The following is a 25345-nucleotide window of genomic DNA, read 5'->3' as shown; positions in this document are numbered from 1 at the left end:
ACCATCCCCTGAGCCTGCTTGGTCTGGTATTCTGTGTTGTTGTTGGCGGAGCTCTCTGCTATACGTCCACCCGATCCGCCATCTTGTTTGTTCTTTCCATATTCCCATCTTGTAACCTATTTCTTGTGCCAAGGAAGGTAGACTGAATAACCATCTGAACCTGACTGGAGATTGGAATCCTCCATCTGAACAACTTGGTCTGAAAGTGGTAAGGCATTGTAGTTGTTAAGTTGGACTCATTGTTGTTGTTAGGTATCTTCATGTTGTTACCAACTCATAGCAACCTTACTATGCACAACAACACAAAACACTACCCGGGCCTGTGCCAATCTTGCAATCATTGCTACGCTTGAGTCCATTTTTCATTGGGGGTCTGTCTCTTTTTCACTGACCCTCTTCTTTGCAAAGCATGATGTCTCCCCCCGGGGACTGGTCCCTAATGATAACATGTCCAAAGTATGAGAGACAAGGTCTGACTATTCTAGCGTCTAAGAAGTGAGAGCATTCCAGCTGAACTTCTTCCAACAGGTCATGGTACTTTTAATATTCTCCTCCAACACCGTAACTTAAATATATCAGTTCTTCTATGGTCTTTCTTATTCACTGTCCAACTTTCACATGCATATGAGGTTATTGAAAATACCATGGTTTGGGTCAGGCGAACTTTAATCCTTTAATCTTTGCACTTTAACACTTTATAAAGGTCTTGTGCAGCAGATTTGTCTAGTGCAATACGTCATTTGACATCTTGGCGCTGCTTCAATGAGTGTTGATGGTTGATCCAAGCAAAATGAAGTCTTTGAGAACTCCAATCTTTTCTCCATTTATGTTGATGCTATTTATTGGTCCAATGATGAAAAATTTTGTTTTCTTTACATTGAGATGCAATCCATACTGAAGGCTGTGCCCTTTGATCTTCATCAGTAAGTATTTTAAGTCCTCTTGGCTTTCAGGAAGCAAGGTTGTATCATCTGCATATCACAGGTTGTTAATGAGTCTTCTTCCAACACTTATGCCACGTTTTTTTTTATATAATATGGCTTCTCAGATTATTTGCTCAGCATACAAATTGAATAAGTATGGTGAAAGAATACAGTCCTGGCGCACACATTTGCTGATTTTAAACAATGGTCCTCTTATTTTGTTTGAACGACCGCCTCTTGGTCTGTGTACAGGTTCCTCATAGTGACCCTGTGTAGAGTTTCTCAGGCTGTGCATCTTTGCAGGAGCAGAAAACCTCATCTTTCCTGTGGTTTGCAGTCCATTGCTTATTGTACAGAGTCAGTGTGCCTCCCATCATAAGTGGCTGTTGTTGTTATGTGCCATGGAGTCGGTTCGACTCATAGCAACCCTGTACAGGGTTTCTGAGGCTGTAAATCTTTACAGGAACAGAAAGCCTCATTTTTCTCCCTTGGAATATCTGGTAGTTTTGAACTGCTGACCCTGAGGTTAGCAGCACGATTTGTAACCACTACGCAACCAGAGCTCCTTATTATAAGGGGTAAGTAGTTTTCTAAAAGGCTGTTACCAAAGAAGGAAGCAGGGTTTGGGAGCATACTGACTGTAGCTTGCATACTCACTACAATATGTAAATCATCCAAGGGTGTGGTGAGTCAGGCAGCCAAAATGGGACATTTTTCAAGTGCACACCAAACTCTTCACTTTTCAAAGAAATTAACCACTGGAAGCCAACCTAAACTGTCCAAAGTGAATCAGCTAGTTAGTGATTGAACCTACATCGCCTTTCATGTGTTATTTGACAATGAAATGTGAAGTTGATCCATATTCAATCATTTCAAATTGTATTTTTCATTAAAACTTAAAACATTTAGCACAGACCCCCCACTTCTGTGTCTTTAGCCATAAAGATTACATGCATTGACTGAATACGACAATGTCAATAAATCCAGAGACTATTGTCTGGTTAGTTTTTCCTGATTCAACTCTTAGATCTTTGGAGAATTCATTGTCAGTCTTCATTTCTATTTTCAGGCATATTTGTTTCTTAGCTTTAAAGCCTTTGTTTCTAATCTTACATGGCACGGTTCCGGTCATTGGGTCATGATAAGTAAGATTGGACTTTCTTAGGAGAGCTGGTATTTTCTTTTTCCTTTTTGTCTCTTTTAAAAATTTTTTTGTCTTTAAAGCTTTAACTTTTCCAAGGCTTGTTAATAAAAGTAGGCCACCAAATAAGGGGAAAAAAACAATGGCTTTGCTAGGTGTACTGTTCTCTATTGGATATTACTTTATTTCTCAGAAAAAGGAGAATTAGAAGAAAGCTATTTCCCCCAATTTTCCATACCACCCATGGGAATCTAATTCAATTTCCTCTCAAAATTTGTAGTAGAAACTAAAGAGTATAGAATAAGGTTGTTGAAGAGAAATAGGATTCTTCTGCATAGCCTCGACTCTTTTGTTCCTAGTTATAAAGTTGTTTATTTAGTCTAGTCCATTTTTAATCAGACTCTAATCTAACCATTCTGAAAAAATAAGACCTTTACTAAGTGGTCAAGTATACATACTTAAGAGATCTCAGAAGCTTACCTAGGAGTCTAATCTGATAAAGGAATGTTATGCTGTCTGATTGATGGCTAACAGCCCTCTTATCCAAAGCCTTTCTGCACTCTGCCTTTCCAGAAAACAAGAGAACATTTAGATTATGCCCCTGTTTTTCTTTTATCTTTGTTTCCCCTTCAAAAAGTAGAATATTATTTTTTAAGGTCTTAAAATTGTGTTATTGTATCATTTTAGTACAGGGAATTATCTACAACAGTGAGTCAAAAATTATCTACACTTTGATTATCCATCCACGTCTGTGGCTGATGACAACATTGAGCATGCACATGAAATTATTTTGTCAGACAAGTGACAGTGGATTATGTGGCAAATCACTTACAAATCAGCCATGTCTCTGCTTATGAAATAATCCATGACAGACTTGGGTTTCAAAGAGTGTGCAAGATAGGTAACAAAACAACTCACAGAAAAGCATAAACAGAGGCATTTGGACTTCTGAAAACAAAATGTGGACCAATACTTGAAGGAAGTTAAAAGTTTCTTTAAAAAAAAAAAAAAATCGATACTGGTCATGAGACATAGATTCATCACTATGAGCCTGAGAGTAAACAGCAGAGTATGGAATGGAGACACCCTCAATCGCCAACCGAGGAAAAGTTCAAAAGTCAACCATCAGCTGGACAAATAATGCTTACAATACTCTGGAATTCTCAAAACCCAGTATTTGGACACTATCAGGAAAAAGATTCAACAATCAACAGTGCTAGTTACAGTGAAATGCTCACTGAAAAGAAGAAGACTAAACTTTTGATTAAACTCAGAGGACTGCTATCCAAGGGCACTGTGATCTTGCATGACAGTGAACGTCTGCACACCCGTGCCCACACTGTTGACACTGCAAAAACCATCATTTTGAAATGTTAAAGCATCTTCCCTATAGTCCTGACCTTGTTCCATTGGACTTTCACTTTTTTGGGCCCCTGAAAGCAGTCTTTTGAGAAGGAAGATTCACCTCTGATGAAGAAATGAAGACAGTGGTGCATTTTTGGCTTACAATTCAGCCTAAGATATTTTCAAATAAGGGGATATGAAAGCTTATTGACAGATGGACAAAGTGTAGTGAAAAGCGAGGTGATTATGTTGAAAATTATAAAAGTTGATAAATTCTACAGTCGGAATGTAGATAAATTTTGACTCATCCTCATAAAAATAATCAGGGTTGGTAACCATATATACCATCACCGATAAGGGAAAGTGAGGGAAAAACAGCAATGAAGCTGCGAGCTAAGCCCTACAATGTTCAATAGACTCCTGTGAAACCAGGTGGAGACCTGGTTGGGCAGCAGTGTGGCAAGACGTGGAGACTCTTAGGCCCAGAGTCAGTGACATAGCCACAGAGGATTAGAGTGAAGAGTGAAGCATCCAGCTGATAAGAAGAGAGGGCATATGCATAAGAACACCCACACTTGCAGATAATACCCACTTGACCTGGATTCAATGACCGGATGATCAGAGCTCAACTAGTAAAAGAAAAAAGAGGAAAAAAGAGTAATCTGATATAATTTGATGAACTTGACCTACACCTATGGATGCAATAGCTCAAAAGAGAGAACAAATCTTTACAGCAAGGATCATTCCCACCCCCTCCACGCACAGAGTAGACAAGGATGGGCAAATTGGACATTGGCTACCCAAAGTGGCGGGGGCGGGGGGGGGTAGTGCTACAAGGCAAGAAGTGACTGTCTTACAAGCTTTCAAGAGGGAATCTAGGTCCAGAAGGTGGGAAGGAAGATAGACTCTCCACTGAGTAGTGTCCAATCTGTCTAGATGGGGGCTGATGAAAGGAAATGCAGATAAGTCCCTTATGATACAATAGTGAATAATTGTTATCAAGACTGATTGTGAGGGTTGGAAATGTAAAGGTAGACGTTTTGTAGCAAGGAGGGGAGTGATGAACTTTGCAGTCTAAGAACAGAGGTCCCTGAGGCCATCAAGGGAGAAGAGTGGAGAGCGGGATCCTACCCAGAGAAGCAGTGACGCCAGAGATGAAGGCAGAGAAAATGACGTGGAGAGATGGAGCAGCTAGGGACTTTAGACACAGAGAGGGAGAGGAGTTGTGTGCTGATGACCGGGGTGCAGGCTTGTAAGGTATATACCCTTTGGTTGGTTGATGATGCATGGAAGGGATTGTAACCATGGCAATGAAATGCTATATGATAGGATGAATGTAAAACTAATGTTCTGCCATGTAAACTATCACATAATCACTGTAATACATTAAAAAAAATTTATAGCAAAGGAGTGCAACAATGATTCCTCAAAGGCAACTATAATTTATATATATCAGATAGATGTATAATTAGAATGGACATTTAAAAAAATTAGGGGTGGCAATTGTTGTTGTTGTTGTTGTTAAGTGCCGTCGAGTCGGTTCCGACCCATAGTGACCCTATACAGGGTTTCCGAGGGTGTAAATCTTTACGGGAGTAGAAAGCCTCATCTTTCTCCAGCGGAACGGCTGGTAGTTTCGAACCGCTGACCTTAAGGTTCGCAGTCCGATTCGTAACTACTACACTACCAGAGCTCCTTAGGGGTGGCAATATACACAATAAAACATAAATTTGTTCACACACACACAAAAAATCAGGATATTGTGTTTATCACACTGGAAATAAAATAACAGGTAAAAAAAGAGTTTCATTTAATTGGTTCCATAAATAGGAAAAAAGTAAAAAATAAATGTAATATTGTTCACACACACAAAAAATCAGGATATTGTGTTTATCACACTGGAAATAAAATAAAAGGTAAAAAAAGAGTTTCATTTCATTGGTTCCATAAATAGGAAAAAATTAAAAAATAAATGTAATATAGCAGCTTGTTACCATACACCCCAGAATAGATGCTGTTTTTGTTGTTAAGTGCATATTGAGATGGTTCTAACTCATATCCACTCTGTATAGAGTCTCAGAGTCTATAAATCTTTGTGGGAGCAGAAAGCCTCATCTTTCTTTACAGAATAGCTGGTGAGCTCGAACCACAAATCTTGTGGTTCACAATCCAGGGCTAATCCTGTGGAGCCACTGGACTCCCACAGAATAGATGAGTTTGTGTGAAAATAACTTGAATGTGTTAAAAATCTTTGTAATTGTTTTTGTATCAGGATTGTGTTTAGCTTCAAATAACAAGAAATCTGACTCCTTATAAAGAGAGAGGAGAAAGATTGTGTATGTGCCTGTGGGATATGTATGTGCATGACAGGAGGAAGTCAGTAGGCCAAGAAGTCAGGACATCATCAAGGCTTGGTCTTGTGCCTGCCCATCTCCTGCTTCACCACATGTAAATGATTTTCATTCTCAAGGCCACAAAACCTGAGGCCCCGCTGGCATTTCATTTTGGATGCCAGACTAGGGAAAGAAAAGTGGGTGGGGCAAAGGAGAAGGGAAATGATACCTGCCAGAAGGCTAAAGGAGCCTTTTGGTTTAATCTGTTGCTGTTGAGAAACCTTCCTACCCAATGATTTCTGATCAAATGTGATTGGTCAGAACTTGGTATCAGGTTAAACTTAGAGGCAGGGAAGCCTGGGAAGATGAGGATTTTAGTTTCCTCGCCTGTGTTATATAGATGAAGGCAAGAGAGAAGGGCCTGTGAATGACTTTTGAGTAACCACCTCACATATTTTTCACACCTCACTATACTAATAGCTAGCATTCATTGCATACTTACTATGTACCATAATCTGTGTTAACTTTACATGAACTATTTCATTTCACAGTAATTTTACATATAGGTAGTAGTAGTATTCCCATTTTACAGATAAGGAAACTGAGACTCAGTTTCATGGTAATGTTAAAAGTTTAAACTCAGGTCTCCCTGTTTCCAGAGTTCAAGGTTTTGACACTAAGCTGATCTTTCTCTCTGATAGAATCTAGTTACTTAAACACTGGGTCATTTATATTTTCTGAGTAGATACACCTTAATTTTCTGATTCCTTGGAAAGACTAACTGCAGTAAAGTTCATTATACTTGTGTGTAGATTAAGTGTAGGATCATTTATGAATTACCATTTGGTCTTAGTTTAGCTCAGTTTAAATTTAACAAGCCCTTTACCTTTCAATCTTCAGGTTGATTGTTTGTAGAAGAAACCCTCCTAGTCCAGATTGCAGTAGCTTTCTTGTTATGTCTGTTTAGTTCCACCATCTTTATCTAAACAAATTCCTTACAAGTCTAGTAAAGCAGTCACAATGCACAAATCTTGGATAACATATTATCTTAAATTTATAAGCTCCCTTTCTTATTTTAGGAACTCTGGTAGCATTGTTGTTGTTAGTCAGTTCTAACACATAGCAACCCTGTATAGGGTTTCTCAGGAGCGGCTGGTGAGATCGAACCACCAATTGTGTGGTTCAAACCAACTTTACAGTCCAACACATTAACCCACAGCGCCACACCATTGATTACGAATCGGGCTGCTAACGTCAAGGTCAGCAGTTCGAAACTATGAGCCATTCCACAGGAGAAAGAGGAGGCTTTCTGTTCCTATAAAGATGTACAGCTTCAGAAACCCTATGCAGGATTTCTGAGTAGGAACCAAGTCCACGGCACATAACCACCACCATTCTTATTTTATAGAGTCCTGGTGTAGCACTGTAGGGTAAGCACTTGATTGCTAACCGCAAGGTTGACAGCTCAAATTCACCAGCTGCTTCTTGGAATCCCTATACAGGGTCACTATTAGTCAGAACTAACTTCACAGCTTTAGCAACAACATTTTACTTTATAGTCATGGTATACAAGCCTTCCTAGTAAGCTTTGGAAAGAGAAAGGGTTATTGTAAATAGTCTCTAAATGAACCTGCACTTTGGTGAATCATGTCATCTGATGCTTCACTGTGTCCAAATTTAGGGTTTAAAGTAAAGCTTAAATGGAATATTTTGAGACTTTAAAAAATGCCAAAAGGATATCTAAATCATTTATTGTTATAAAAACACAATAAAACTTTCAGGTCCTAGTTCTATCAACCTTTGGAGCAAACCTTATGTATATTTTTTTAAAAAGAAAAGATCATGATATCCACAGTGCCTGTGAAGAACTGATTTAGATCTCAGTTTTTATTTTATACTCCCATATAAAACTGTGTCCATGTCTATTTCTCTGTTTTTTAAAAATAAGACTATACCAATCAGTTTTCAAAACTCATGTTTCCAGAGACAGAACACTGGGGAAGACAGCCTCATCCACCAGGGACCATGTTGTTCTTGTTGTTGTTGTTGTTCAGTGCCATCGAGTCGGTTCCGACCCATAGCGACCCTGGAAAGGGTTTCCGAGGAGCAGCTGCTGAGCTTGAACCACCAACCTTTCAGTTTAAACGGCTTTGCAGTCTGGTGCATTAACCCACAGTGCCACAGGTTGTTCGTAGGTGCCTGCAATTCATCCCTGGCTCCATGGTCATGTTTGGTGCTCCATTGGTTGTAGCAGTGTTTTTCCCATGTTACTGTGGCTAATAATCACCTGGGGATCTTGTAAGATGCAGATTCAGAATCCATAAATCTATACAGGAATTAAATTCTTGACTACCACATAACCTGGGGGGTGTTTCTTGGAGCAAGTTACTTTATTATTCTCAGTCATACTTTAAACATTTAGGAATTTTTGTTGTTGTCAAGTGTTGTGGAGTTGATTCTGATGTATAGTGACCCTATATAGGGAGGGTTTCCAAAGAGATGCTGGTGAGTTTGAACCACAAACCTCGTGGTTCAGTGCTTTATCCCACACTGCCACAGGTTCCATATGATAAGCACTGGACTGCAAGCAGAAGGTCCCTGGTTCAAGCTCTCCAGTTTCTCTACCGAAAAAAGATGAGGCTTTCAGCTCCCACAAAGATTATTAAAGGCTCGGAAAGTCTAGACAGGATGGCTGTGAATCAGAACTGACTCGAAGGTGCTTAACAACAACAACATACTTCCTTTAGAAGTCCTGGTGTGGCCCTATAGAATAAACACTGAACAGTTAGTCACAACATCAGAAGTTCAAACCTACCAGCTAACTCCTTGGAAATCCTATACAGTGTTGCTATGAGTTGGAACTGACTTGATGGCACTTAACAACAACATACATCCTTTAAAGGAGTGCTGGTAGCATAGTGGGGATTATGCATTGGGTTGCTAATTGCAAGGTCAGCAATTTGAATCTACCAGCTGCTCCATAAAAGACAAATGAGGCTTTCTACTCGCTTAAAGAACCACAGAATCAAAAATTCTATTAGGAATCACTATGAGTCAAAATCAACTCAATGGCACACAAGTATGACCACCATACTTCCTATAAGGGGCTCTGGTGGTGCTATGGGTTAGACATTGGGCTGATAACCTTATTTCAGCAGTTCAGACCCACGAGCCATTCCAAAGAAGAAAGATAAGGCTTTCTACTGCTGCAAAGATTTAGTCTTGGAAACCCTACATAGGGTCACTATGATTCAGACTCAGAATCCATAAATCAAGTTGACCTGAGATTTCTAACAAGGCTGGAAGTGATACTGATGCTACTGGTCCAAGGGCCACACTGTAAGTAGCCATTGTTAGAGTATGAGATTTAACATCATTGTCTAGAGGCATGGGTCTACTTCTTATGTGGACCAGTGGTTTTATTCTGGCCTCAGATATACTAATGTCCTAGAAAGAGCATGACCTTTGGAATTGAACTCTTGTCTACTTCATAACCAGGGGTGTGTTTCTTTGAGCAAGTTACTTTATTATTCTCAGCCGCACTTTAAACATTTAGGAATTTTTGCTGTTGTAAAGTGTTAAGGAGCTCTGGTAGCGTAGTGGTTACGAATCGGGCTGCGAACCTTAAGGTCAGCAGTTCGAAACTACCAGCTGCTCCGCGGGAGAAAGATGAGGCTTTCTACTCCCGTAAGGATTTACACCCTCGGAAACCCTGTACAGGGTCGCTATGGGTCGGAACCGACTCGAAGGCACTTAACAACAACAACAAAGTGTTATGTAGTTGATAGAAAAATTCTACCAATTCTTCAATCTGAAATTTATCAAACATGCAATCAAGATGTATTGATCATTACTGGTGATTGGAATTCAAAGGTTGGAAACAAAGAGGAAGGATCAGTAGCTGGAAAATATGGCCTTGGTGATGGAAATGATGCTGGAGATCACATGATAAAATTCTGAAAAACCAATGATGTGTTCATTTCAAATACCTCCTTTAGACAGCATAAGAGACAATTATACACATGGACCTCACCAGATGGAATACACAGAAATCAGATTGACTGCATCTGTGGAAAGAGACGATGGAAAAGCTCCATATCATCAGCCAAAACAAGGCCAGGGGCAGATTGTGGAACAGATCATCGATTGCTCATATGCAAATTCCAACTGAAGCTGAAGAAAATGAAAACAAATCCACGAGAGCCAAAATATGACCTGGAATATATCCCACTTGAATTTAGAGATCATCTGAAGAACAGATTTGATATATTAAACACTAAAGACCGAAGACCAGAAGAGTTGTGGGACAACATCAAGAACATCATACAGGAAGAAAGCAAAAAGTCGTTAAGAAGACAATAAAGAAAGAAAAGATCAAAATGAATGTCAGAAGAGACACTGAAACTTGCTCTCCAGTGTATAGATGCTAAAGTAAATGGAAGAAATGAGCAGGTACAAGAGCTGAACAGAAAATTTCAAAGGTCAGCTTGAGAACACAAAGTCAAATATTACAACAAAATTACAGAAAAACTAAAGGGAAGAACATGCTCAGCATTTCTCAAGCTGGGGGAACTGAAGAAAAAATTCAAGCCTCGACTTTCGTTATTGAAGGATTCTCTGGTCATATTACTGAATGATGCAGAAAACATCAAAAGAAGATGGAATGAATACACAGAGTCACGGTACCAAAAGGAGATGGTCGTTGTTCAGTCGTTTCAAGAGGTAGCATATGATCAAAAGCCAATGATACTGAAGGAAGAAGTCCAAGGTGCACTGAAGGAATTGGCAAAGAACAATGCTCCAGGAATTGATGGAATAAAAATTGAAATCTTTCAAGAAAGTGAGGTGGCACTGGAGGCACTCACTCATCTATGCCAAGAAATTTGGAAGACAACTATCTGGCTGACTGATTGGAAGATATCTGTATTTGTGCCCATTCCAAATAGAGGTGACCCAGTGGAATGCAGAAATCATCATACAATAATTTTGATATCACATGTGAATAAAGTTTTACTAAAGGTAATACAGAAACAGCTGCAAGCATACATTGACAGAGAACTTCCAGAGGTTCAAGGTGGATTCTAAAGAGGATGTGGAACGAGGGATATCATTGCTGATATCTGATGGATCTTGGCTGAAAGCAGAGAATACCAGAGAGATGTTTACCTGTGCTTTATTGAATATGCAAAGACTTTCAGTTGCGTGGATCCTGGCAAACTATGGACAACATTGCAAAGTAGGAGTATTCTGGAACACTTAATTGTGCTCATGAGGAATTTGTACATGTACCAAGAGGCAGTTGTTCAAACAGAACATGGGAACACTGAATGGTTTAAAATGAAGAAAGGTGTGCGACAGAGTTGTATTCTTTCACTATACTTATTCAACCTGTGTGTTGAGCAAATAACCTGAGAAGCTGGGTTATATGAATAAAACATGGCATCAGAATTGGAGAAAGACTCATTAGCAACCTGCGATATGCAGATAATACAATCTTGCTTGGTGAAAGTGAAGAGGACTTACAATACTGATGAAGATCCAATCCTTCAGTGTGGATTGCATCTCAGTGAAAAAATAAAACAAAAATCCTCACCACTGGCCCTATAAACATTCTTATTAATGAAGAAAAGATTGAAGTTGTCAAGGACTTCATTCTTCTTGGATCAACTATCAACACTCATGGAAGCAGCAGTCAAGAAATCAAAGGACATATTGCATTAGGCAAATCTTCTGCACAAGACCTTTTTAAAGTGTTGAAGAGCAAAGATGCCAGCTTGAGGATTAAAGTGCACCTGACCCAAGCCATGGCATTTTCAATAACCTCAGATGCATGCAAAAGCTGGACAGTGAATAAGAAAGACTGTAGAAGATTGATACATTTGAGTTATGGTGTTGGAGAATATTGAAAGTGCCACGGGCTGCCAAAAGAACCAACCGATCTGTGTTGGAAGAAGTGTAGCCAGAGTGCTCCTTGGAGGCCAGGATGGCCAAACTTTGTCTCTCATACTTTGGACATATTGTCAGGAGGGACCAGTCTCTGAAGAATGATATCATGTTTGGTAAGGTGGAGGGTCAGAGAAAAAGAGGAAGACTCCCAGCAAGATGGATTGACAGAGTGGCAGCATCGATGGGCTCAAGCGTGACAACAAATGTAAGGTTGGCCCAGGACCGGGCAGTGTTTCGTTCTGTTATGCATAGGGTCGCTGTGAGTTGGTACTGACTCCATGGCACCTAACAATAACAACAACAACAACATGAATCAGAACCAACTTAAGACAGTGAGTTTGGTTTGGTTATTATATTCTTTAGAAGTGTTAGTGGCCCAATGGTTATAACTGACAGCTAACCAAAAGGTCAGTGGTTTGAACCCACCAGCTGGTGCTCCAGAGACAGATGTGGCCATCTGTAAATATTTAGGGTGTTGGAAGCACCATAGAGCAATTCTAGCTTGTCCTGTAAGGTCCCTGTGATTCAGAATTGACTAGACAGCAATGCATTATTCTTCCTTCTCAGAATTGTAGTGAACACGGAGTAACATAACATACATTAAGCATCCATTACAGTCCAGGCATACAATTGGCCTTGGTAAGTGTTGATTTCTTCCTTACTCAGCTTTCAATGGGAGAGGCTGTTTCTGAAATGCATCACCAGCAATAGAGACCACTAAGTGTTAATACCCTACTTACCTGAATTTCAATGGTTAGATACAGAGAATATTATCCTCTTCATGATCTGTAATTATTCTGCAAGTTTTATCTTCTCTGCTTGACAGATTTTAAATTTCAAGAGATTCAGACTATACAAGGGAGCTTTAAAAAATTCATGGGAAAATTCTATTATCTTTTACTTCCATTTTCTATAAACTTTTTGAAGACTCTTCGTATGTTGTCTTCCTTATGAATCCCCATGGAGGTCTCCCATAGTATAACCCAAAGACTGTGGCATTAATTAATCATGTGAAATATGCTTGTGAAATAGATCAGACAGCCCATTTCAGTTGTAGTAGTAGCAGTAGTAATGATAGAAATAAAATTATTTAAAAGTCACATTTATTACGAATGCTGCAGAATGTATCAGATACTATCCTACGGGCTGGCATACAGCATCTTGCCCAATTCCCACAATGATCCCATGACATACATCCATTTGTTGTCCCTTATTTTACAGATGAGGCAGCTGAAGCATAATTATTCTTGTTGTTGTTAAGAGCAGCCAAGTCGATTCCAACCCACAGCGACCCTGTACAAGGCTTCTGAGGCTGTAAATCTTTAAGGGAGCAGAAAGCCTTATCTTTCTCCCATGGAACAGCTGGTAGTTTCGAACTGCTGACCTTAAGGTTCGCAGCCTGATTCATAATCACTTTGCGGCACAGTATTCCCTGTGTTGTGGTAAGAGCAAAGTTCTAGAGTCTGAATCCCTGCTCCATCGCTATTAACAGGAAGACTTGAATCTCTTTAGTCTTCAATCTTAAAATGTACCATCTGTAATTATTAGTGTCTGCATCATGATACTATTGTGAGGTTTGCGTAAAATAACTGTGAATTATGAAAAAGCACTTAGCACAATGCCAAGTGCTTGGAAAGATTCAAAGTTCTGTTAGTTTAGGTAAGCCTCTTCTCATGACTTCACAGCAAGTAAGTGGCAAAGGTGAAATTTGAACCAAGACTGTCCAGTTCCAGCATCATAACTCATAATTTCTAAGTTATATCCCTTTAAGTTCCCTATTTCAAGTAATGTGTTCAGATGTTCTTGTTAAATGCTGCCGAGTCGTGTCAGACTCATTGCAACCCTGTATAGGGTTTCCAAGAGCAGCTGATGAGTTTAAACTACCGATGTTGCAATTCAAACTGACCTTGCATTTCAGTGCATTATCAAACAGCACCACACCAGGACTCCAGGGTGTTCAGATGGGAACCAGAAATTTTGTGTTCACATGAAAAGACAATGACTGAAGCACTGCTAAGACAGAAAATGTATGAGAAGCATTTTATAGTTTATCACCTTTTTGGACATATTGTCAGGAGGGAGCAGTCGCTGGAGGAGGATATCATGTTTGGTAAGGTGGAGGATCAAAGGAAAAGAGGAAGATCCCCAACGAGATGAATTGGCCAAGTGGCAGCATAGATGGACTCAAGCATGGCAACAATAGTGAAGTTGGCCCGGGATCAGGCAGTGTTTCGTTCTGCTGTGCATAAGGTCACTATGGGTCAGTACTGACTCAATGGCACCTAACAACAACAACAACCTTTTTAAAACAACATTTTTACAAAGCTCTCATATATGTGCAATCCAGGGCTTTGAACCAGTTTATTAAGGTTGTACCCTCTGCTGAAAATCAGAATTGTCATTTTAACAAGTATCCATTCATCTGGGAATCTTGTTAAATGTTGATCCTGAATCAGTATATCTGGGGTAGAAAGGCAAATTCTTAGCACAGGACCAAACCAGAATGAACCCATTTGAAACCCTGCTGCAAGCACATTTTTTTCAAATGATTGCCTATCCACAGCAAAAGGGTTGATCCAAGTTGTGGAGTGTCTAAAACATGTACCATTTGGGAGTCCTGGTGTGGCGCTGTGGGTTAATACGCCAGACTGCAAAGTTGTTTGAACTGCAAGGTCGGCGGTTCAAGCTCACCAGCTGCTCCTTGGAAACCCTATACAGGGTCGCTATGGGTCAGAATCGACTCGACGGCACTTGACAACAACAAATGAAAAGGGGAATTTCTAGTATGGTGCTATATGATCAGCACTGGACTGTGAACAACAAGGTCAGCAGTTAAAACCCACCAACCTCTCCTCAGAAACCCTATACAGGGTGGCTATGCATCAGAACCAACTCCATGACAATTAACTACAGCAACAATTAAAAGTGAGTCTCTGAGTGGTGAAATGGTTAAGCAAGTGACTACTATCCACAGGTTTGGTGGTTTGAACAAGAGGCACCTCAGAAGGTTTATCTGCTTCCAAAATCCTATGCAGCACTTCTACTCAGCACTTAAGGGGTTGCAATGAGTCAGAATCAACTGAAGGTCAATTAGTAATAATAATACAGGTGAACAATAGCATTAGGGAAGTACTTACCCTTTAGAACAATCAACTATTCAAGATTAAAAGGTCAGCATTTGCCCAAAACACAGTTTGGCAGGCAGAAAGTAAAAGGGAGGAAGGAAGAATACTGGGAAACAATGGAAGGGAGCGGGCTAAGAGATGTTACATTGTGGAGACGGTAATGAATGAGATGAAATAAATGTATATGAATTGAATGGAAAACTGATTTGCTTTGTAAACCTTTACCCAATTCATAATAACAATAAAAAAAAAAAACCTTTCTGCAAATGATACAAAAGCATATTATCACATGAACACATTTCAAGAGTCCTTCTTGGAGTCTTTAGAAATGCCCAGAAACTTAAATTTTATTCTTTTCATGATGAATTTTCCTCGTGTGCAAAAGAAGCTAAAGCCCTGTCCTGGATGACATGGAGGTTGGCTTCACTTGTTGCTTACCTTTACAAAGGACAAGTTTCTAGTTCCCTTATTTCACTACCTCCTTTTGAAACATCAGTAAGAGATCTCACAGACCTCCAGCTCACTGGAAATTCTGGTGAATAACACACTTCTCAGAATAGATATATTAAGTTATAAAGAAAGACCAAACAGACTGCAGGGGGTTTTCATACCTACTAGCAGGTGGCACGGATCTAAATGTTGGAACCTTCTTATAAGCAAGATTAAATTGACTCATGACAGCTGGTCACTAAAATACAGAAAGTACAGCCCAGTTGAAAGCAAGAACATGCTGGTGTTCATTAAGTTGCATTACAGAATAGCGCTTGCATTTTTTTCCCAACTCTGTCTTGGTGATGCCCTCATTTGATAGCGTCTGCTGTTTGTCACATAAAAGTAGATCTTCAAGGTACAAGCATGAATTCTATTTGCAGTGTCTTGATGTGAATCCTGTGTATGTGAACAGGATCTGTGAAAAGGCTGAGTCCTCTGGAACATCAGGTATTTGACTACTAGCCAAGCCTTGTAGGTCTCCACGTGTACAATTCCTCCTCCGCCTCATGTGACAGTTGATATGGGACAAGGAAATGGATAATGAATCTGTCAGAGACAAGTGGGATGTCACAGAAATCTGCCCTCCACCCATCACCAGGTTGGAGGTCATAGCAGGAAGAATTGAAAGCAGTCTCCTAGCATTGTGAAATGCTTTTTTCTTTCAGTTGAAGGAAAAACCACTCTGGCAAGGGCTCCAAATAAAGAATGTGAGTGTCTGGTTGAAATGGGGGTGATGAGAATAAACTGAGCTGTGAAAAGTGGAAGGAGGCCATTTCCAAAAACAGGCCAATGTTGTGGTGCCTGAGTACCCACTATACACGCTCAGCTCAGCACAGCAATTGTCACAGTGACTAAAGAAAGACCCAGAAGCTAAGCTCGGTCAGCAGACACAGCTGGAGAAATAGCTTTAGCCAGGGCCCAAGCTACCGCTACCACAAGCTTCTGAATTAGGGTGCACAATGACTTAAAGATTTTTAAAAAACAAACACATTTCCAAACAATTAGGCTTTGTTTTAACTCTCCCTTAAGCTGTCTTCTTTTTCTGTGTCTTTCAGGTCTTTTTTTTTAAGGACAGCAGTGGTGTTAGGTTCAAGACATCTGGCAAATCATTTGGAGTTTAAATTAAATTGGGTTTACAAGGTGTCATCAGTGTTGTAGAGTTTCCTTTGCCCAATCTAAGGTTGCTTTTAAATTATGAGGTTGTGGTAGTTTTCAGCAATCATGGAGTGTTTGGTTTAACACCAATTCTATAAGGTAGACTAGAACTGGCCATGGGGCTTCCATGTTTATAAATCTTTACAGATGCAGATTGCCATATCTTTCTTCCTAGGAGCAGCTGCTGGGTTTGATCCCATGGTTAGCAGTCAGATACTTTAACCACTGCTTCACTCACCAGAACTCCTTTGACTCCATTGATTTAATGCAATGCCTGTTCATTCCGAATTACTAGTCCATTTCTGGTGTGGAGCAGTAGGATAAACACTCGACCTCAAGGTCGATTTGAACTGAAAGGTCGGTGGTTCAAACTCACCAGACACTCCTCAGAAACCCTACACAGGGTTTCTATGAGTCAGAACTGACTCGACAGCACACAATGACACGTCCATTGCTGTGCTAGATGTAGAAGATATACATCAAGTTTCTGTTTTTAGGGAATTCATTTGTTTATTAGTTGTGTATCACATATGTGGGGGCATTTATGTGAAGTGCTGGTGTGGCGCTGTGGGTTAACGCACCAGACTGCAAAGCCATCTGAACTGCAAGGTCGGTGGTTCAAGCTCACCAGCTGCTCCTCAGAAACCCTATACAGGGTCGCTATGGGTCAGAACTGACTCAGCGGCACTTAACAACAACGTGTGAAGTCCTTGGTGGTGCTGTAGGAATAGCACTGGGCTGCTAACTGAAAGGTGAGTGGTTCAACCCCTCCAGTTGCTCCTCGGAAACACTGTAAGGGTGGCTATGAGTTGGAATTACCTCGACGGCATTTAACAACAACATGGGCTGGAATGTTACAATAAAACAGACGTGACTCCTGTACCCTGGAGCTTACACTCTAGTGAGGGTGAGGGTGACAGAAGAGTTGTTGTTTGTTTTTAAATGTCTTCTAGTTGGTTCTGACACATAGTGACCCTGTATAGGTAGGGTTTCTAAGGAGTGGCTGGTGGGTTTGAACCACACACCTTGTGGTTAGCAGTCTAGTGCTCGTCCTACAGTGCTACATAGGAGAGTAGGCAATGAAAACACAGCCTATATCTATAGGCTTGATTACATGACTAGGCCTGCACAAAGGAGAGGCATCCTGCCCAGTCCTGGTGCATCAGGGAGGCATTCAGATAGTTGCTCAGCAGGTTTTTTTGTTTTTTGTTGTTGTTTTAAGTCATTAAGGAGCCAGACGCTGAGATACAAAAGTTGGCACCTGATGGAAAGAATTATCCATGTAAAAGAGGGAAACATAAGAAGGTAGAATGTTCTAGGTAGAAAGCACAGCTTTGATATTTCCTGAAGGACAAAGTTTGAAGAATTTAAGTGTAGATTTGAGAATGGTGTAGCTATGGCTTCAGAGAGGGAATAAGAGGTAGTTGACAAAGGGGCTTATAGCTGGGCTGTATATCCTGAAGGTAATAATTCTTTAGCTGGTTCTAAACCAGGGATGACCCAGATATATCTGTGTAAAAGATTCCTCTGGCTACTGTGTTGTGGGCTGTTAACTGCAAGATTAACAGTTCAAATCCACTAGCTGCTCCACTGGAGAAATATTAGGTTTTCTGCTCCTGAAAAGATTTAAAGCCTTGGAAACCCTATACAGGGTCACAATAAGTCAGAACCAACTTGACAGCACTCCACCACCACCATTGTGTTGGAATTAGGTTGGAGATGAGTATATCCAGATGCAGGAAGGTCTGTTAGAAGCTGTTGTAGTAAATCAGGCCAAAGATGATGCTTTCAATTAGGAAGTGGCAAGGGCTAGGAATGTATGGATTTGAGAGCAATCGAGCAGGAGAAATCCTAGGACTTGGTGAGAGATTGAGTGTGTGATGATAAGACGAGCTAGAGGCAGGAGGTATTCTGGTCCAACTGGGTGGAAGACGATGTGATTTACTGAGACAGAAAAGACAGAATGGGAAGTAAATGGGAGAAGAAAAAGTTCAGTTTGAGATATGTTGAATTTAACTCTGTGGGGCAGTTCGGCAACCAACTCGACTTGTCTAAGGAGCAATCTGATGAGTAAATTAGAAACCCAGCCACAAGAGCTGTGATAGAGACGCTGATCAGCATATTGGTGTGTCTTCACCTGGTAAATTGAATGGAGGGAAGGTTTCGATATGCAGGTACATGTATAGGTTCCAAAGACTCTCTGAATCTCCTAAACTAGTTTCTTCTTTTTAGTTTATTTTTTGTATGCTCATTTTTTCTCTGGTGGAAAAAGTGATGCCAGGTTGATGTGGAAGATTATTTGAATATAGTTAGGAGCACAGAGTTTAACTGGAGGATCTGCTTGGATAAGAGTACCCAGTATTCTGACTATGCCAAGTCAGAACACAGGAAACAACACATGAAGAGGGTCCTAATGTGAACCTGAGAATCCAGGACAGAGTTTCAAGGATAATTGAGAGGCCACATAAGACAAGAAAATGAATTCTTTGCACTTCCACCCTCCCACAGAGGTCATGGATGATACTGGAAAGAGAGCTTGTGATCAGTTGGAAAGAGTGAGTATTAGCTGAGAAAGTAGAGATGTGGGAGGTAAAGGGAACCAAAAGGGAGAGTCGAAAGTTAAGTAGATAGTTGGAGAAGACAGAAAAACAATAAGGCAGGTATTTCTTCCCTTAAGCTGTGAGAGACACATACAATGAATAAAAACTTGAAAAAAACAAACAAAACAAGCAAACACAAATAGCTTTAAGTAACAATTAACCAGAGCAAACCCACAGTCAGCAATTAAGGAAATCAGAAGAGTAGGGATCAGCCTTCCTACAGTAGTCAGGAAAGATTTTAGGGAAGGGTTATAAATTGATTTTATATGCACGATTAATAAGCTTGTGGACATGTGAGAATGAACAGTTAATTGGAAGAAATCTGAGAAAAACAGGAACTAAACAGTTATTTATTCTCTCATCACCTTTTGTTATTCAAAAGGTATTTTCTCAGTTAGTGTAATGTCTTTAGAATGGAAATTGCTTGTAATTTACAGAATGACTATAAATATGAAATTATTAACAGAAGATATATAATCCAATTTGCAACTACTACTTGCAACTACTACTTGGTCTGATAATAGAGTGGTTACAAATCGGGCTGTTAACTTCAGGGTCAGCAGTTTGAAACTACCAGCTGTTCCGCCGGAGAAAGATGAGGCTTTCTGATCCTGTAAAGATCTACAGCCTCGGAAACCCTGTGCAGGGTCGCTATGAGTAGGAACCGACCCCACAGCATGCAAGCACCACCACCACTTGCATTCTTGGTCTTCACACATGAAACCAGTAAATTATTTGGGATCGCATTGTTCATTTCCTTTTTTGGAATGTTTAACTCTTAAGTAGTTTACTGAATCAGTATAAGTTGACTTTTCTCTCACTTAGGTATGAAACATGCTCCAGGTATCTAAATAGACCCATAAATAAAGGTGCTAATGTTGGAAGGAGAAAGAGCCTGTAATAAGCAACTTAACACAAGTAATTCTTGGGCATTGTTGACTCAAAATTAAAGTCTGCTGTGGTGCCCCGGGATAATGGGCTGGACTGCAAGGTCAGCTTGAACTGCAAGGTAAGCAGTTGAAACTCACCAGCCACTCCTTGGAAACCTTATTTAGGGGTGCTTGAGTCAGCACTGACATAATGGTACTTAACAACAACAACAACAATTTAACTTAATATAGAGCTCTGGTAGCATAGTGTATTACGTACGTGCTGGACTGATAACCACAAGGTTATTAGTTCAAATATACCAGCTGTTCCACTAGAGAAAGATGAGGCTGTCTACTCCCATAAACATTTACAGTCTCAGAAACTCTGTATAGGATCACTATGAGTAGGAACCGAAGACTCATTTGCATGGAACCAACACCATTTAACTTAATGGAGTTTTTTCCTATTCCCAGGCACTTTTTTTTGTTGTTGTTAAATTGTAAAAATGATCATTCTAAAAGGTGCTGTTTATATATATTCAAGCTGAATTGATGTTCTTTAAATAATAGCCATGCAACCAAATATAATTCATAGCTATGTAGAGAGAGGGGAGAGTGAAGCTAAAAGTATTACAAATGGTGGGAGACCCCCAAAGGAAACTGGGTCTGAGTTTTAGTCCAGAAAGGTTGGTGTGGACAGCCATTACTTTAGGGATTCCAACTTGTATTTAGAAGAACCCTTGTCTTAGCCATTCTTTTGCTTCCTTGTCCTAATTATGGGTCAGTGTTCCAAACAAGTCTCAGATATACAAAAGAGAAATATGCATCATAGAAATCAATTTCAGTTGTTAAGGAATTTCATTTCCCATATAAGTAGAAGTATCTGGTTACAATTCCTGACTCACCTGCCACCAAATAAGAGATTACAAAAACTAAATCCGCGGACCTATGCAAAGAAAACTACAAAACACTACTACAAGAAACCAAAAGAGACCTACAAAAATGGAAGAATGTACCATGCTTCTGCACAGGAAGATTTAACATTGCGAAAATGTCTATACTGCCCCAAACAATTTACACGTATAATGCAATCCCAACCCAGATTCCAACTACATTCTTCAAAGAGACGGAAAAAACAATTACTAACTACATGGAAAGGAAAGAGACCCAGCATAAGCAAAGCACTGCTTAAGAAGAAGAATAAGGTTGGAAACCTCTCACTCCCCAACCTCAAATTTTATTACATGGCTACAGTGGTCAAAACAGCCGGGTACTGGTACAATGAAAGATAAATTGATCAATGGAACAGAATCGAGAATCCAAGAATTAACCCGTCCACATACAGTCAACTGATTTTTGACAAAGTGCCTAAATATATTGCACAGGGAGGGGATAGTCTCTTCAACAGATGGTACTGGCAGAACTGGAAAGTGATATTAAAAAAATTGAAACAAGACCTTTATCTCATGCCTTATATAAATAACAACTCAGCATGGATTAAAGATCTAAATGGAAATCCCAAAATTATGAAGGCCATCAATTAAAAAACAGGGACAAATGTGAGGGCACTAATTCAGGGAGTACACAGACTACAAACATTTTGAAAACTATACAAACAAAAGTAGACAAAATAGATGATTGGGACATATTAAAAATTAAAAACTTATGTGCATCAAAAGACTTCACCAGAAGAGTAAAAAGGGAACCAACAGAATGGGAAAAATTTTTTGCAAGGACACATCAGACAAGGGACTGATTTAAAATATATAGGAAACTACAACACCTCTACAAGAAAAAACAAATAACTCAATTAAAAAATGGGCACAGGACATGAACAGACACTTCACTAAGGAGGAGATCCAGGCAGCCAACAAACATATGAAGAAATGTTCACAATCACTAGCCATTAGAGAGATGTAAATCAAGACAACAATGAGATATCATCTCACACCAGCAATAACAACAAAGATCAAAAAAGTAGAAGACAGTAAATGCTGGCAGGGATATGGAAAGACTGAGACACTCCTGCATTGCTGGTGGGACTGCAAAATGGTCCAACCTCTCAGGTAAGCAATATGGTGTTTCCTCAGAAGGTTGAAAATAGAAATACCTTATGATCCAGCTATTCCTCTACTTGGTATTTACCCACAAGATATATGAGCCATAACACGAGTAGATATATTCACACCAATGTTCATAACAGCACTGTTTACAATAGCAAAAAGATGGAGACAGCTTAAGTGCCCATCAGCTGAAGAATGGATAAACAAACTGGTACATACACATAATGGAATATTATGCTACCTTGAAAAATAACAAGGAAGCTGTAAGCCACCTCATAACATGGATGAACCTTGAGGACATTATGTTGAGTGAAATTAGTCAGTTACAAAAGGAGAAAAACTGCATAGGACCACTAATGTAAAAGACTAAGGGAAAGAACCCATACTAAAGGAGGTGGGGATTCTTTGCTGGTTACCAGGACATAGGGGGTGGGGTTAAGGGAGGGAGGGGAAGGTGAAGCACAGGGTAGGGAATAGACACAAGATAGTTTGGGTGCTTGGGTGGGGGAGGGGACACTACACAAGAAGGGGGAGGGGAATGGAGGAACAAGGCAGATGGGAAAACAATTAGGCAGGTTTGCATGGGCTAAGTGGGACAGAGGTAAATAATGATATATGCACAACCTTGGAACAACAGGGCTCTGGGATATAGGGATTGAGACATGGTTGGAATGGGCAAAAGGGGGGAATTAATGTTAAGATGCTTGGCTGTCTTTTGAATCTTGGTTTCCCTGGCATACCATTATAAAGTAGACACTTGACAGGGAGAGAAAGGAATAGCCAGAAATATCACCATAGAAACTTGTAAGTCTGTTTTTTGCCTATAACTGATTGAAATACCTAAAATGGGGTTACAACGTGCCCAGTGAAGGAGGCTTCCTGTGGAGCCTCTGCATTATATAAGACCATAGATGGAATCCTGAACAGCATCCAGAATCTTCAGAGGTAGGAAATTTCCACGTGAAAGGACAAGCAGACCAGCCTGGAGCAGCTAGAAAAACAAAAGATACTCCTTGAAAGAAAGACCAACAGGAAAAATACAAAACAATAATGGTGGTCCGACTGACAAGAACAAGCAAGTTGCTCTCCCAGGAGACATCAAGGCAAGTGGTAGGGTCCCATCAGAGCAAGCCCCCTTCCAAGACTAAGACCCAATGGGAATACACAGGCAGACATGTGCTCTGATTGGTGACCATGTTTATCACCGATAAGGGGAAGTGAGGGAAAAATAGCAATGAAGCTACAAGCTAAGCCCTACAACGTTCAAGAGACGCCTGTGAACCCAGGTGGAGACCTGGTTGGCCATCAATGTGGCAAGACCTGGGGACTCTTGGGCCCAGAGTCAGTGACATAGCCACAGAGGACTAGAGTGGAGAGTGAAGCATCCAGCTGATAAGAAGAGAGGGCATATGCACAGTAACATCCACACTTGCAGATAATACCCACTTGACCTGGCTTCAATGATTGGATGATCAGAGCTCAACTAGAAGAAGAAAGAAGAGGAAAAAAACAGTAATCTGATACAATTTGATGAACTTGACCTATACCTATGGATGTAGTAGCTCAAAAGAGGGAACAAATCTTTACAGTGAGGATCATTCCCAACCCCTCCATACACAGAGTAGACAGGGCTGGACAACTTGGACATTGGCTACCCCAAATGGGGAGGGGGGACTACAAAGGCAAGAAGTGACTGGCTTACAAGCTTTCAAGAGGGAACCTAGATCCAGAGGGCATGGAGGAAGGTAGAATCTCCAGTGAGTAGTATCCAATCTGTCAGGGCGAGGCTGATGAAAAGAGATGGGGATAGGTCTCTGGTACTACAATAGTGAATAATTGCTATCAGAACTGACTGTGAGGGTTGGAAATGTAAAGGTGGACATTTTGTAGTAACAGGAAGGGAGTGATTGACTGCAGTACAGGATGGGAGGTCCCTGGAACCATCAAGGAAGAAGAGCGGAGTGCAGGACCCTACCTAGAGAAACAGTGATGCCAGAGATGGAGGCAGAGAGGGTGACATGGAGAGATGGAGCGGCTGGGAACTCTAGACCCAGAGAGGGAGAGGAGCTGTGTGCTGACGTCCAGGGGGCAGGCTTGTAGGGTATACCCTTTGGTTGGTTGATAATGCTTGGAGGTGATGGTTTCCATGGCAATGAAACGATATTGATAGGATGAATGTAAAGCTAATGTTCTCCCCTGTGAACTATCACATAGTTCACAATAAAACATTAAAAAATAAAAATAAATAAATAAATCCACAAGATTTCTTTGTCCTACTTCTGGAACGTTCGTGCTCATTTAAAAAGAAAGAAATAGAATAGGTCACACCGTGAGACTGTGACTCAGAGGTTTGTCCCGTGGCCTGGGTGTCCAGGCTCTCTCCCTGGTGTGGAACATCTCTGCCCACATATATTTTTCTGACCTCCGGTCATGGTCATTCTGTCAACTTAGGTTTTACCTTCAGGAGGATGCAGCCAGGGCTTGGTGTGGTACAATTTATAACCTGCTGCCTCAACAAATATCAAATTGGCCTTTGCAATTTTATAGTCAAAGATTTTGGCGAGCGGGATGTGTTTTTGTGGAAATTGCATATTCCATTGTTACATCTCATATATCATAGCCTATTGGCATGCAGTGAGGCAAGGCCTTTGCTAATGACCTCAAATCCCTGCCACACACAGGTTTTCATTTTCTAGGATTCTAAACATCTTTCATCAGACTCATTAGGACCATTTCAGAGAGACTTTCTCTGCCATGAATGGGAAGTCGGAGGGTTGCTGTCTCACCTTTGTTTCAAAAACTGTTCTGATTCTAGTTAATGAGAACACTCTGATTATAATCACTTGAATTGTTAACAATTAGTCTGAAGAACAAATTGTGTTAATGGTTATCTTTCTTTTAAACAAATAAAAATGGTACCTTCAGATTAAAAAAAACAAAACACCAAGCTGACATTGTCCTTTACACCCAGATGAAATTGTCATAGATGTGATAATATCCTTGAGAAACCTCTGACTTACCAGTTACTGTTGAGTTGATTCCACTTTGTGGTGACCCCATGTGTGTCAAAGCATAACAATGCTCATAGAATTTTCAATAACTGACTTCTCTAAGAAGTAGGTTCGCAGGTAAGTGCTTCACCATTTGTGTGACTGAGAGATGGTGATATTTTATTAGAAAACTCATTTTTTTTTGTAATTTTGAAATACACGAGGCCCCTGGTGCCTCTACTGGTATTAAGATTTCCTCAAAGTATGGTGAGATGCTGGACTGCATCAGAATCCCCGAGACATTTGTTGAAAATCCTGATTCTCAGGGTAGTGGTGGTGGTGGTGGAGGTTTGCTGCCAAGTCG

General features: G+C 40.3%; 1 protein-coding gene across 1 annotated transcript in view; it reads left to right on the top strand.

The window, feature by feature from the left end:
* The window catches only part of NTNG1 (netrin G1), a 509839-nt gene that overhangs the window by 357090 nt on the left and 127404 nt on the right, over positions 1-25345 (top strand). The gene's annotated exons all lie outside the window — the stretch shown is intronic.

The sequence above is a fragment of the Chrysochloris asiatica genome, unplaced genomic scaffold (genome assembly GCF_000296735.1).
Source record: "Chrysochloris asiatica unplaced genomic scaffold, ChrAsi1.0 scaffold00085, whole genome shotgun sequence".
NCBI classification, from domain to species: domain Eukaryota; kingdom Metazoa; phylum Chordata; class Mammalia; order Afrosoricida; family Chrysochloridae; genus Chrysochloris; species Chrysochloris asiatica.
The sequence above is the reverse complement of the archived record's forward strand: the minus strand, read 5'-3'. Positions and strand labels throughout refer to the sequence as shown.